This window comes from Bos mutus, chromosome 22, assembly GCF_027580195.1.
Source record: "Bos mutus isolate GX-2022 chromosome 22, NWIPB_WYAK_1.1, whole genome shotgun sequence".
Taxonomy (NCBI): Eukaryota; Metazoa; Chordata; class Mammalia; order Artiodactyla; family Bovidae; genus Bos; species Bos mutus.
The window spans coordinates 47,819,863-47,832,343 of NC_091638.1; the positions used below are offsets into that span (position 1 = coordinate 47,819,863).

The 12,481-nt window shown below is 40.4% G+C and overlaps 1 non-coding gene across 1 annotated transcript; it reads left to right on the plus strand.

The window, feature by feature from the left end:
- The first annotated feature begins 5,418 nt into the window (after positions 1-5,418).
- LOC138984806 (U6 spliceosomal RNA) lies at positions 5,419-5,525 on the plus strand. Its single transcript, XR_011462090.1, has one exon. It is a non-coding gene; the product is annotated as a U6 spliceosomal RNA (small nuclear RNA).
- The last annotated feature ends 6,956 nt before the right edge of the window (positions 5,526-12,481 follow it).

Consider the following 12,481-nt stretch of genomic DNA (forward strand, 5'->3'; position numbering starts at 1 on the left):
GTTAACATCCAAAATATATAAAGATTCATACAATTTAATAGCAACAAAACAGAATCTGATTTTAAAATCAGAAAAAGATATGAATAGACATCCAAAGAAGACATACAGATAGCTAAAAGGTACATGAAAAGATGCTCAACATCACTAATCATCCGGGAAATGCAAATCAAAACATAATGAGGAACAAACAACCCAATCCAACAGTGGGAAAAGACCTAAAGAGACATTCCCCCAAAGAAGACATACAGATGGCTAAGAAACGCATGAAAAGATGCTCAACATGGCTCATTATTCGAGAAATGCAAATCAAAACTATAGTGAGATATCACCTCACACAGGTCAGAATGGCCATCATCAAAAAGTCTACAAACAATAAATGCTGGAAAGGGTGTGGAGAAAAGGGAACGCTCTTGCACTGTTGGTGAGAATGTAAATTGATAGTCACTATGGAAGACGGTATGGATATTCCTTAAAAAACTAGGAATAAAACGACCATATGACCCAGCAATCCCACTCATAGACATATACCCTGAGGAAACCAGAACTGAAAAAGACACATGTATCCCATTGTTCATTGCAGCACTATTTACAACAGCTAGACCATGGAAGCAACCTAGATGTCCATCAACAGATGAATGGATAAAGAACTTGTGGTACATTTACACAATAGGATATTACTCAGCCATAAAAAGGAACGCATTTGAGTCAGTTCTGATGAGGTGGATGAACCTAGAGCCTATTATACAGAGTGAAGTAAGTCAGAAAGAGAAAGATAAATGTCATACACTAACACATATATACAGAATCTAGAAAAATGGTACTGAAGAATTTATTTGCAGAACAGCAATGGAGAAACAGACATAGAGAATAGACTTATGGACATGGGGAAAGGGGAAGAGAGGGTGAGATGCATGGAGAGAGTAACATGGAAACTCACTTTTCCATATGTAAAAGAGATAGCCAATGGGAATTTGCTGTATGGCTCAGGAAACTCAAAGAGGGGCTCTGTGTCAACCTAGAGGGGTGGGATGGGGAGGCAGATGGGAGGGAGGTTCAAAAGGGAGGGTATGTATGTTTACCTATGGCTGATTCATGTTGAGATTTGACAGAAAACAGCAAAATTCTGTAAGGCAATTATCCTTCAATTAAAAAATAAATAAATTGTTTAAAAAAACATAATGAGGTATTTCAGTACACCTGTCAGAATGGCTATGATGAAAAAGACAAGAAATCACAAGTGTTGGCAAGGATGTGGAGAAAAGGGAACCTTCGTGCCCTGTTGGTGGGAATGTGAATTAGTAATCCCATGGATGGAGGAGCCCGGTAGGCTGCAGTCCATGGGATCACTCAGAGTCGGACACGACTGAGCCACTTCACTTTCACTTTTCACCTTCATGCATTGGAGAAGGAAATGGCAACCCACTCCAGTGTTCTTGCCTGGAGAATCCCAGGGACAGGGGAGCCTGGTGGGCTGCCGTCTATGGGATCACACAGAGTCGGACACAACTGAAGCGACTTAGCAGAAGCAGCAGCAGCATGGAGAACAGTACAGAGGTTCCTCAGAAAACTAAAAATAGAACTACTATATGACCCAACAATTCCACTCTGGACATATAGCCAAAGCAAATGAAAACATTAATTCAAAAGGGTATAATCTCATATATGCCCTATGTTTATAACAGCATTATTTATAATTATTATTTATACACACATTTTATATATACCTCCATATAATTGAATACTACTCAGCCTTGAAAAAGAACAAAGTTTTGCCATTTGCCACGTGGATGGAACTTGAGGGCACTATGCTAAGTGAAATAAGTCCGACAGAAAAAGACAAGTGCTTCATGATGTCACTTACATGTGGACTCTAAAAGGGGGGAAGAAGACAAGCTCACAGGAGCAAAGAAAAGATTTGTTGCCAGAAGCAGGGGTGGGCAGGTGGGCAAAATGATTGAAGGGAGTCAAACGGTACAAACTTCCAATTATAAGTAAGTCACGGTGATATATGTATAGCATGGTGACTATAGTTAAAAATACCGTATTGCCTATTTGAAAGTTGCTAAAAAATAAATCTTACAAGTTCCCATCAGAAAAATAAAATTCTATAACTATGCATGCAATGATGTCAGCTAGACAACAATGATGTCAACTAGGGTTATCGTTTCACAATATATACAAATATCAAATCATTACGTTTTACATATGAAACCAATAATGTTATATGTCAATTATACCTCAATTTTAAACGGATCTCCAAATGGTGAAAGTCCACCTGGTAAGGACAAAATACATCAGTGTTTGTTGTTGTTGTTGTTTTACATGTCATTTATTTTATCTTTAAAATAGCCTCAGAAACTTGGTACAATAGAATGGCCCTATGGACATGTGAGACAAGCAGTAATTAACAAAGACAGACATACCAGTGGCTGAAACTACTCCTCAGAAAGTTCTCAGAGGAACTTTGGGGATCACCGATCTAGCTGTCACTTTCTCCATCATTTTATTGATGAGGAAACTGAAACCTCAAGAAAAGAATTGTTTCCCCACATGCCCAATTGGGTAGTAGCAAATTCAGTACCAGAGCCCAGATTCCTTGCTTTTTATGCTGTGCTTTGTTGATCCAGTAACTGCACAGCATTTATTTTAGAACAAGAAGCTTTTGATTCTTCCAGATATAGCATCTTCCTAGTGTTTATGGGGAGCCATTACTGTATTAAACAAGCCACATGTCAATGCACTGTGACTAGATGGGCTGGCTAAACCTCAGGAAACATGTGCAATGGTGAGATGTTACAGGATGGTAATCTGTGAGGCGTACACCCTCCCCGTAGCAGAATCCTCCTGCCTTCATAGGAGGTCGGGCCCTACAGTTCAGTGTCAGACTCTGATGGTGGCTTCAAGGTCCCCTATAATCTGGTTCCATCCTAACTTTCCTACATCCCTTCCTGCTAGTATGTTCTATTCAAACTCAGTTTCTCTCTCTCTCTCTCCCTCTCTCTCTCTCACACACACACACAGCTCATGCCCTGCTGACTGTTAAACCACCAGAGCACTTCTCAGCCCAGAAACCCACGTGGACGGGGTTCACTTTGCTCCATGACCTTTGACATCTCGAAGTTTGGAACTGAGCTAGACAAGTGCTCTGAACAATCTGAACAAGGGTCCAGACCTCACAATGCTTCCACCCTTTCAGCAACTGCAGGCATGATCTTTCCAAGATAAAGCAGCTTTTTTTTTCCTATTTGGCTGCCTAATGCCACCTCAGGTGAAGTTCCACTCTGTGGAGCCCAGACAATTGTCACGCTGTGGCCAGAGATGTTTAATTGGATTTTAAAAGATGAGAAAGCAACAGGGAGCTGATTGTCAGTCCTCTGACAAGGCCACGCAGCCTAGGTGGCCTGGCAGCACCGAGGAGGGGTGTCCTGTCCCGTGTCAATTACTGTCTCCACTTGGGGTGGGGGTGGCGAGAAAAGGTGGGGAAGCTGGCAGTGGTGGCAGAGCCTTTTGCAAACTCAGTGCCAACATTGTCCTATGCTATGCTTTTACCCCCAAGAGTAGGACTCTCTCAGGAGGCAACCAGGACTTCCTTTTTTAACGTGCCCCTCCTCCTAAAAAAAACTTCTCTAAGCTGTAATTTCTTTTTATAATTTTAATAACACTTTTCCATCTCCATGCTGCCCTTTAAGGATTACTAGGTCTCTGAGGCAGCTGGTCAGGCAAAATATTACCACTGCCAGTTTATAAAGCAGGAAACTAGATAAATTAAACTGGGACAAGAGTTTGCCCAAGGTTATACAACTAGTACATGGTTAAGCCAGAACTGGAGATCAGCTGTCAAAGACCACTGATGAAAAAGGAGATAAAAGCTGTTTTAAACATGACAAGTATACAGTTCCAGCTCCTGCATCTTAATAGTATTCCCCAAAGAAATAAAGATCTCTTTGTTGTGACACTGCGTGGAGAACAGGCTATGCCCTAAAGGCTAATTAAAAACTGAGGTTCCCACATACTCCCTTCATCCTTGGATTGACAGAAACACAGACATTTCCAGGGCGCATGAGGCTCTCTCTGCGCTTTGCTGCTTCTAAGCACAAAGGAGTTTATCGGTTCATGAGAAAGCTAGTGGTTAAGGAGAACCCTCAGATGCTACTCAGAGTCAGATAGTACATGGTGTGGCCATGAACCCAGATTGCTAGATTCAACTTCAAGATGAACAGGGCTCTGGAAGATTATACCTGTCACTGAGTATGTGAGGTGATTCTTCTACATAGTTTTTCTCAGAAAGTTCTTTTTTATTAAATTTATTTTCAATTGGAGTATAATTACTTTACAATGTTGTGTTGGTTTCTGCTGTACAACAATGCAAATCAGCTATAAGTAGGGCTTAGATAAGAGAAGGGCTCCCCAGGCGGCTCAAGTGGTAAAGAACCCACCAGCCAATGCAGGAGACACAGAAGAGGTGGGTTCGATCCCTGGGTTGGGAAGACCCCCTGGAGGCGGAAAAGGCAACCCACTCCAGTATTCTTGCCTTGGGAAATCCCATGGACAGAGGAGCCTGGAGGGCTACAGTCCATGGGGTCGCAGAGTCAGATGTGACTTAGCGACTGAGCACACACACACAGATGTGAGAACACCTTGAGAATAAACAGTTTCCTGACGCTGAACTTTCACACTGCAAAACAATCCCACTCACACGCCATTTTTAAAGACTTAAGGGATGATACCTTTCCTGAAACAAAGAACAGCCTTCATCCTTTCAGCCTTGCCTGTAAAAAGATTTTCATCTCTCTCAGGATGGTCTACGCATCCCTGAGAAAGCATAGAGAGTAGCTACAGGCCTGTAAGAAAACTGGTTCAGTGGTGCCAAGAGCAGTGGTTCAGAGAAGACAGGGAGGTGGAAGTTTGTTTCTTAGACAGCATCTAAGCCAAACCAGCCAGAGACACACAAGCTCAGAGAGCTTGGTGTGTCCAAACCACCTGGATTTCAACATGCACCATGTTACTGTAGCTCTTATAAATTCACAGTGTTGAGAGAATACAAAAGAGACACTATCCTGGTCCAAGAAGAATTTACAACCTAAACACATCTAAGAATAACTCAAGGGACTTGAGTTTCAAGAGGACAGAGTAGAGGAGACAGTAAAGATATTTCCATCCTGATTCTTCTCCTAGAAATTACTATAAAAAATAATACAGAAAAAAATCCAACTTTGGTGAAACTTGCAGATATTTGTAACCCTGAATCACAGCACTTGAAGAGAGAAAACGCATAAAGAAAGGCAAATGATGTAGCAGAGCAGAGGAAGGTATAAATGCAGGCCCACCAGAGAGAGACACCAACAGGAAAGAAGCCAATAAATACCATGGCTGATCAATATCAAAAAAGAGAAAAAACTATATAAATTAACAATGCTAGTGCTCGCTTCGGCAGCACATATACTAAAATTGGAACGATACAGAGAAGATTAGCATGGCCCCTGCGCAAGGATGACACGCAAATTCGTGAAGCGTTCCATATTTTTCTATTGTTTCAACAAACCAGAAGACAAGTAATTGTATATTGGTTAATAAAGATATGAGCTAACATTTAAAAAAAAAAAAAAAAACAATGCTAGCAATGATAAATTTCTTATTTAGATAATGCTAAGAGATAATGGGAAATAGATGGGGAAACAGTGGAAACAGTGTCAGACTTTATTTTTTTGGGCTCCAAAATCACTGCAAATGGTGACTGCAGCCATGAAATTAAAAGACGCTTACTCCTTGGAAGAAAAGTTATGGCCAACCTAGATAGCATATTGAAAAGCAGAGACATTACTTTGCCAACAAAGGTCCGTCTAGTCAAGGCTATGGTTTTTCCAGTGGTCATGTATTGATATGAGAGTTGGACTGTGAAGAAAGCTGAGCTCCAAAGAATTTATGCTTTTGAACTGTGGTGTTGGAGAAGACTCTTGAGAGTCCCTTGGACTGCAAGGAGACCAGTACATTCTAAAGGAGATCAGTCCTGGGTGTTCTTTGGAAGGACTGATGCTAAAGCTGAAACTCCAGTACTTTGGCCACCTCATGCAAAGTGTTGACTCATTGGAAAAGACTCTGATGCTGGAAGGGATTGGGGGCAGGAGGAGAAGGGGATGACAGAAGATGAGATGGCTGGATGGCATCACCAACTCGATGGACATGAGTCTGGGTGAACTCCAGGAGTTGGTGATGGACAGGGAGGCCTGGCGTGCTGTGATTCATGGAGTCTCAAAGAGTCAGACACGACTGAGCGACTGACCTGAACTGAAGAGGTAATACATTTTAAAATGTCTGTGATTTAAGGAAATTAATGTTTTCCTCTTGCTCATCTAACAGGTGAAGGCAAACCTTCTGGTTAACAGGTGGTTCTTCACCACTCATTGATTTAGGGACCCCAGTTTACACCACCCTGGTGTTTCCACATCCCCTTAGAGTCTTTTAAATCTTCAAAAAGGCAAATGGATGGAGAAAAATAAACCATACTGACACTAATTCTAAAAAGCTAAATTTATGCCACACTGAGCAGGCTTTAAAGCAAAGAAAGACATCAGGAATAAAGTGGAGTGAACATTACATAATGATAAAGGAGTCAATTTTCCAAGACATAACAGTCCTTAATGCATATGTACCTAACAACAAAACATCTAACTATATGAGGCAAAAACTGACAGAACTGCAGGAGTAAATATAGGAGAAGGCAATGGCACCCCACTCCAGTACTCTTGCCTGGAAAAACCCATGGACAGAGCAGTCTGGTGGGCCACAGTCCATGGGGTCTCTAAGAGTCAGACATGACTGAGCGACTTCACTTTCACTTTTCACTTTCATGCACAGGAGAAGGAAATGGCAACCCGCTCCAAGGAGTAAATATAGAAATCCACTATTATAGCTGGAGATGTCAACACCCCTCTCTCAATGGAATCAACTAGAAATTAATAACAGAAAGATCATCTATCTTCTTTTGGAAATTCCAAAATAGTTGGAGATTAAATAACACAATTCTAAGTAACACATGGGTTACAGAAGAAACTTCAAGAAAGAAAGGTTTTTTTTTTTAATATTTTGAACTAAATAAAAGTCAAAATACAACTTACCAAAATTTGTGGGATGAAATTAAAGCAGAGCTAAGAGGGAATTTTATTTATAACTCTGAATGTACATATTAGGAAGAAAGATGTTTCCATTAAGACATTACCGAAAACCCGAACAAACATTTTGGCCCACCCAACACTTAGTTGTAAGTCCAACAAAATATGTACAAGAGCTATATGAGGAAAACTACAAACTCAGAAAGAAAGAAAAGAAGAATTAAATACATGGAGAAACATTCTGTGTTCACGATAGGAAGATTCAATATTGTGAAGATGTCAGTTCTTTCCAACTTGATCTGTTGATTCAATTCAATTTCAATCATAATCCCAGCAAGTTATTTTACAGGGTATCAACAAACAGATTCTAAAGTTTATATGGAAAAGCAAAAGACTCAAAACAGCCAATACAATACTGAGATAGAAAAAAAAAAACTAAAGAATTGACACTGTCTGACTTCAAGACTTACTAAAAAGCTACATTAATCAAGAAAGCATGGTATTTGGGTAGAAGAACAGACCGATAGGTCAACGGAACAGAATACAGGATCCAGAAACAGACCCACGTAAAAACAGTCAAGTGGTCTTTGACAAAGAAGTAACAGCAATACAAGGGAGCAAGGGGAGTCTCTTCAACAAATGATACCACAACAACAGGACATTCGTGTGTTATAAAATGAACTAGACGCAGATCTTACACCCTTCGCAGAAATTAACTCAGAATGGATCACATACTGAAATATGAAATACAAAAGTAGAAAACTCCTAAAAGATAACATAGGAGAAAATTAAGAGGACCTTGCAGATGGTGGTGAATTTTAGGTAGAATATGAAATGTACAATCCATCAAAAAAATAATTGACAAACTAGATGCCATTATAATTAAAATTTTCTGCTCTGTGAAAAACAGTGATGAGAAAATGAGAAGACAAGACACAGACTGCGAGAAAATATTACAAAAGATACATGTGATAAAAGACTGTTATCCAAAATATACAAGGAACTCTTAAAACTCAAGAATAAGAAAACAACAGCCTGATAAAAAATGGGCCAAAGAACTTAACAAATACCTCACCAAAGAAGATACACAGATGACAAAGAAGTATTAATATACGAAAACGTGCTCCATTTAATATGGCATCAGGCAAAGGCAAATTAAAACCACAGCGAGGATACCACTACATACCCATTAAAATGACCAAAATCTGGAACACTGACCCCAAAGGCTGGCAATAACACGGAGTGGTATGGATGGCTAGTGCTATAGCAAATGAGAAGGAAATGAGAAAGCTGACAGTGAGCTTTAAGATGAGAAAGATAGGAGAGGCATTGCTAAGGAAGACAGGGTGCCCTCATCTTGGGGCTAAAGACAGGACCCAGCATCTGAGTCTCATGCATTAAACATCCATGTTCTTTAGCACCTTGGGTACTTTAGCTCTACTTCTCTCACCTTGCCCACTCTACAATATTCCAACGACACCCTTTCCTGTGTTCCAGTGACCCAGCCAATCTCAGGATTCCATAATACTATTATTTTAATACTGATGGTAAACTCCTAGAAAATCATCCATAACAATAGTAAGGACAAAGGTTGCTTATATGATACAGTACTCTACTTATCGCAAAACATTTACTTTCATTTTCATAACTGTGAAGTGGGTGAGAAACTATTGTACCCATTGTACAGATAAGGAATCAGGAGGCTCAGGGGAGATTAAGTGAACCCCCTGATATCCCACAGCAAGTCTATGGCAGAATGGAATGCAAACTCACATCTTGTGACTCTGAGATTGGTAGATAAATTCAGTCCATCCAAAACACAAAATGGTATAACTCTATGCATGACACCAGACTCGCTGGTCAAGTCAGAGCCATAGTTAAAAGTGGGGGAAAAAGCAGAAGAGGTAACTTAAATTTCCACATCATTGATGGCATTTTAACTGATATACAGGAGTTAGGCTATAAATATATAATAACAATGTTGAAGGAACCATGGTGTCCAGGACTCACTGGATCTAACTAAAGGCAAAGGGGGTTCTTGATGGAAACAGCAATGGTGAGAAAATAGAATATTAAAGAAAAGGTAAATGCGGAAAAATCATGTCAAGCCAGGTGCTCAATTACGAAAATGCACAGAAAAGCATATCCAGGAATAAGCAAGCAGTCGCGTTAAAGATCTTGGAGGAAGAACAGAACTCAAGAACACTCCCAGCTGGAGATGAGGAATTAAATGAGTTTTCTAACTTAAGAGGCCTCCAGGGAGAGCAGAAGTTAAAAAGGCAGAAACATCAACACCACTTCTGGGAGAGAAAAGCAGGGAAGATCTGACTCAGCAATAACTTTTAAGGCCTGGAAATTAGCTTTCAGAAGGGTAGCATGGCCAGGAAAAAAAAAATTTTTTAAGCTTATCAATGATCCTAATACTGCCCTCAACCACCTGAAATGGGTACAAAAACCATCTGAACAAAAGCAGCAAAAACCTGATCGGATTCCAAAGCAGTTTTGAACTACGGGATTTTTTTACCAGGATTCAAACCACAACATGAGCAATGCCATCTGAGAGTCAAAGGCCGCTTTTGACTTTACCAGTCACTTGAATACACAGTATTTGCATGACAGCAGTCTTTCTCATGTTTGATAAGGAAACTGAGCATGCACCCTCCAAAAAAAATAAAATAACTCATCCAAGGTCATATGACTATCTAGTGGTGGAACTAGAAATAAAATAGCTTTGGAATCGCAGCTGACTTTAGCTTGAAAAAAATTTGTTTTCTTGAAAGATTTTGTTTAAACACTCATAATTTCACTTTTCTAAGCACTAGAACAGGTCCCATTTGAACCTGGTGACTGATTAGTGCTTGTGTCAGATGACTCATTCCTGCATTGATAGGTAATAGGAAATAGTTGAAAGAATGATTTGGAATACACAGAGGAAAGTTTCAGTTCAGTCGCTCAGTCGTGTCCGACTCTTTGCGACCCTATGGACTGCAGCACAACAGGCTTCCCTGTCCATCACCAATCCCAGAGTTTACTCAAACTCATGTCCATCGAGTCAGTGATGCCATCCAACCATCTCATCCTCTGTTGTCCCCTTCTCCTCCTGCCCCCAATCCCTCCCAGCATCAGGGTCTTTTCAGATGAGTCAGTTCTTCACATCAAGTGGCCAATATAGTGGAGTTTCAGCTTCAGCATCAGTCCTTCCAGTGAACACCCAGGACTGATCTCCTTTAGGATGGACTGGTTGGATCTGCAGTCCAAGGGACTCTCAAGAGTCTCCTCCAACGTCAAAAGCATCAATTCTTCGGCATTCAGCTTTCTTTACAGTCCAATTCTCACATCCATACATGACTACTGGAAAAACCATAACTTTGACAAGATGGACATTTGTTGACAGAGTAATGTCTCTGCTTTTGAATATGTTTATCTAGGTTGGTCATAACTTTTTTTCCAAGGAGCAAGTGTCTTTTAATTTCATGGCTGCAGTCACCACCTGCTGTGATTGTGGAGCCCCCAAAAATAAAGTCGCTCACTGTTTCCATTGTTTCCCCATCTATTTGCCATGAAGTGATGGGACCGGATGCCATGATCTTAGTTTTCTGAATGTTGAGCTTTAAGCCAACTTTTTCACTCTCCTTCTTCACTTTCATCAAGAGGCTCTTTAGTTCTTCACTTTCTGCCATAAGGGTGGTGTCATCTGCATATCTGAGGTTATTGATATGTCTCCCGGCAATCTTGATTCCAGTTTGTGCTTCATCCAGTCTGGCATTTTGCATGATGTACTCTGCATATACGTTAAATAAGCAGGGTGACTTAATACAGCCTTGATGTACTCCTTTCCCAATTTGGAACCAGTCTGTTGTTCCATGTCCAGTTCTACCTGTTGCTTCCTAACCTGCATATAGGTTTCTCAAGAAGCAAGTCAGGTGGTCTGGTATTCCCATCTCTTGAAGAATTTTTTTCCACAGTTTGTTGTGATCCACACAGTCAAAGGTTTTGGCATAGTCAATAAAGCAGAAATAAATGTTTTCCTGGAACTCTCTTGCTTCTTCGAGGATCCAACGGATGTTGGAAATTTGATCTCTGGTTCTTCTGCCTTTTCTAAATCCAGCTTGAACATCTGGAAGTTCATGGCTCATGTACTATTGAAGACTGGCTTGGAGAATTTTGAGCATTACTTTGCTAGTGTGTGAGATGAGTGCATTTCTTTTCTATGGGAATGGTCTTGATACCTGTCTCCTGTACAATGTCACAAACCTCATTCCATAGTTCATCAGCCACTCTATCTATCAGATCTAGGCCCTTAAATCTATTTCTCACTTCCACTGTATAATCATAAGGGATTTGATTTAGGTCATACCTGAATGATCTAGTGGTTTTCCCTACTTTCTTCAATTTAAGTCTGAATTTGGCAATAAAGAGTTCATGATCTGAGCCACAGTCAGCTCCTGGTCTTGTTTTTGCTGACTGTATAGAGCTTCTCCATCTTTGGCTGCAAAGAATATAATCAATCTGATTTTGGTGTTGACCATCTGGTGATGTCCATATATAGAGTCTTCTCTTGTGTTGTTGGAAGAGGGTGTTTGTTATGACCAGTGCATTTTCTTGGCAAAACTCTATTAGTCTTTGCCCTGCTTCATTCCGTATTCCAAGGCCAAATTTGCCTGTTACTCCAGGTGTTTCTTGACTTCCTACTTTTGCATTCCAGTCCCCTATAATGAAAAGGACATCCTTTTTGGGTGTTAGTTCTAAAAGGTCTTGTAGGTCTTCGTAGAACTGTTCAACTTCAGCTTCTTCAGCATTACTGGTTGGGAGAGGAACCAGAGATCAAATTGCCAACATCCGCTGGATCATGGAAAAAGCAAGAGAGTTCCAGAAAAGCATCTATTTCTGCTTTATTGACTATGCCAAAGCCTTTGACTGTGTGGATCACAATAAACTGTGGCAAATTCTGAAAGAGATGGGAATACCAGACCACCTGACCTGTCTCTTGAGAAATTTGTATGCAGGTCAGGAAGCAACAGTTAGAACTGGACATGGAACAACAGACTGGTTCCAAATAAGAAAAGGAGTTCATCAAGGCTGTATATTGTCACTCTGTTTATTTAACTTATATGCAGAGTACATCATGAGAAACGCTGGACTGGAAGAAACACAAACTGGAATCAAGATTGCCAGGAGAAATATCAATAACCTCAGATATGCAGATGACACCACCCTTATGGCAGAAAGTGAAGAGGAACTCAAAAGCCTCTTGATGAAAGTGAAAGTGGAGAGTGAAAAAGTTGGCTTAAAGCTCAACATTCAGAAAACGAAGATCATGGCATCAGGTCCCATCACTTCATGGCAAATAGATGGGGAAACAAAGGAAACAG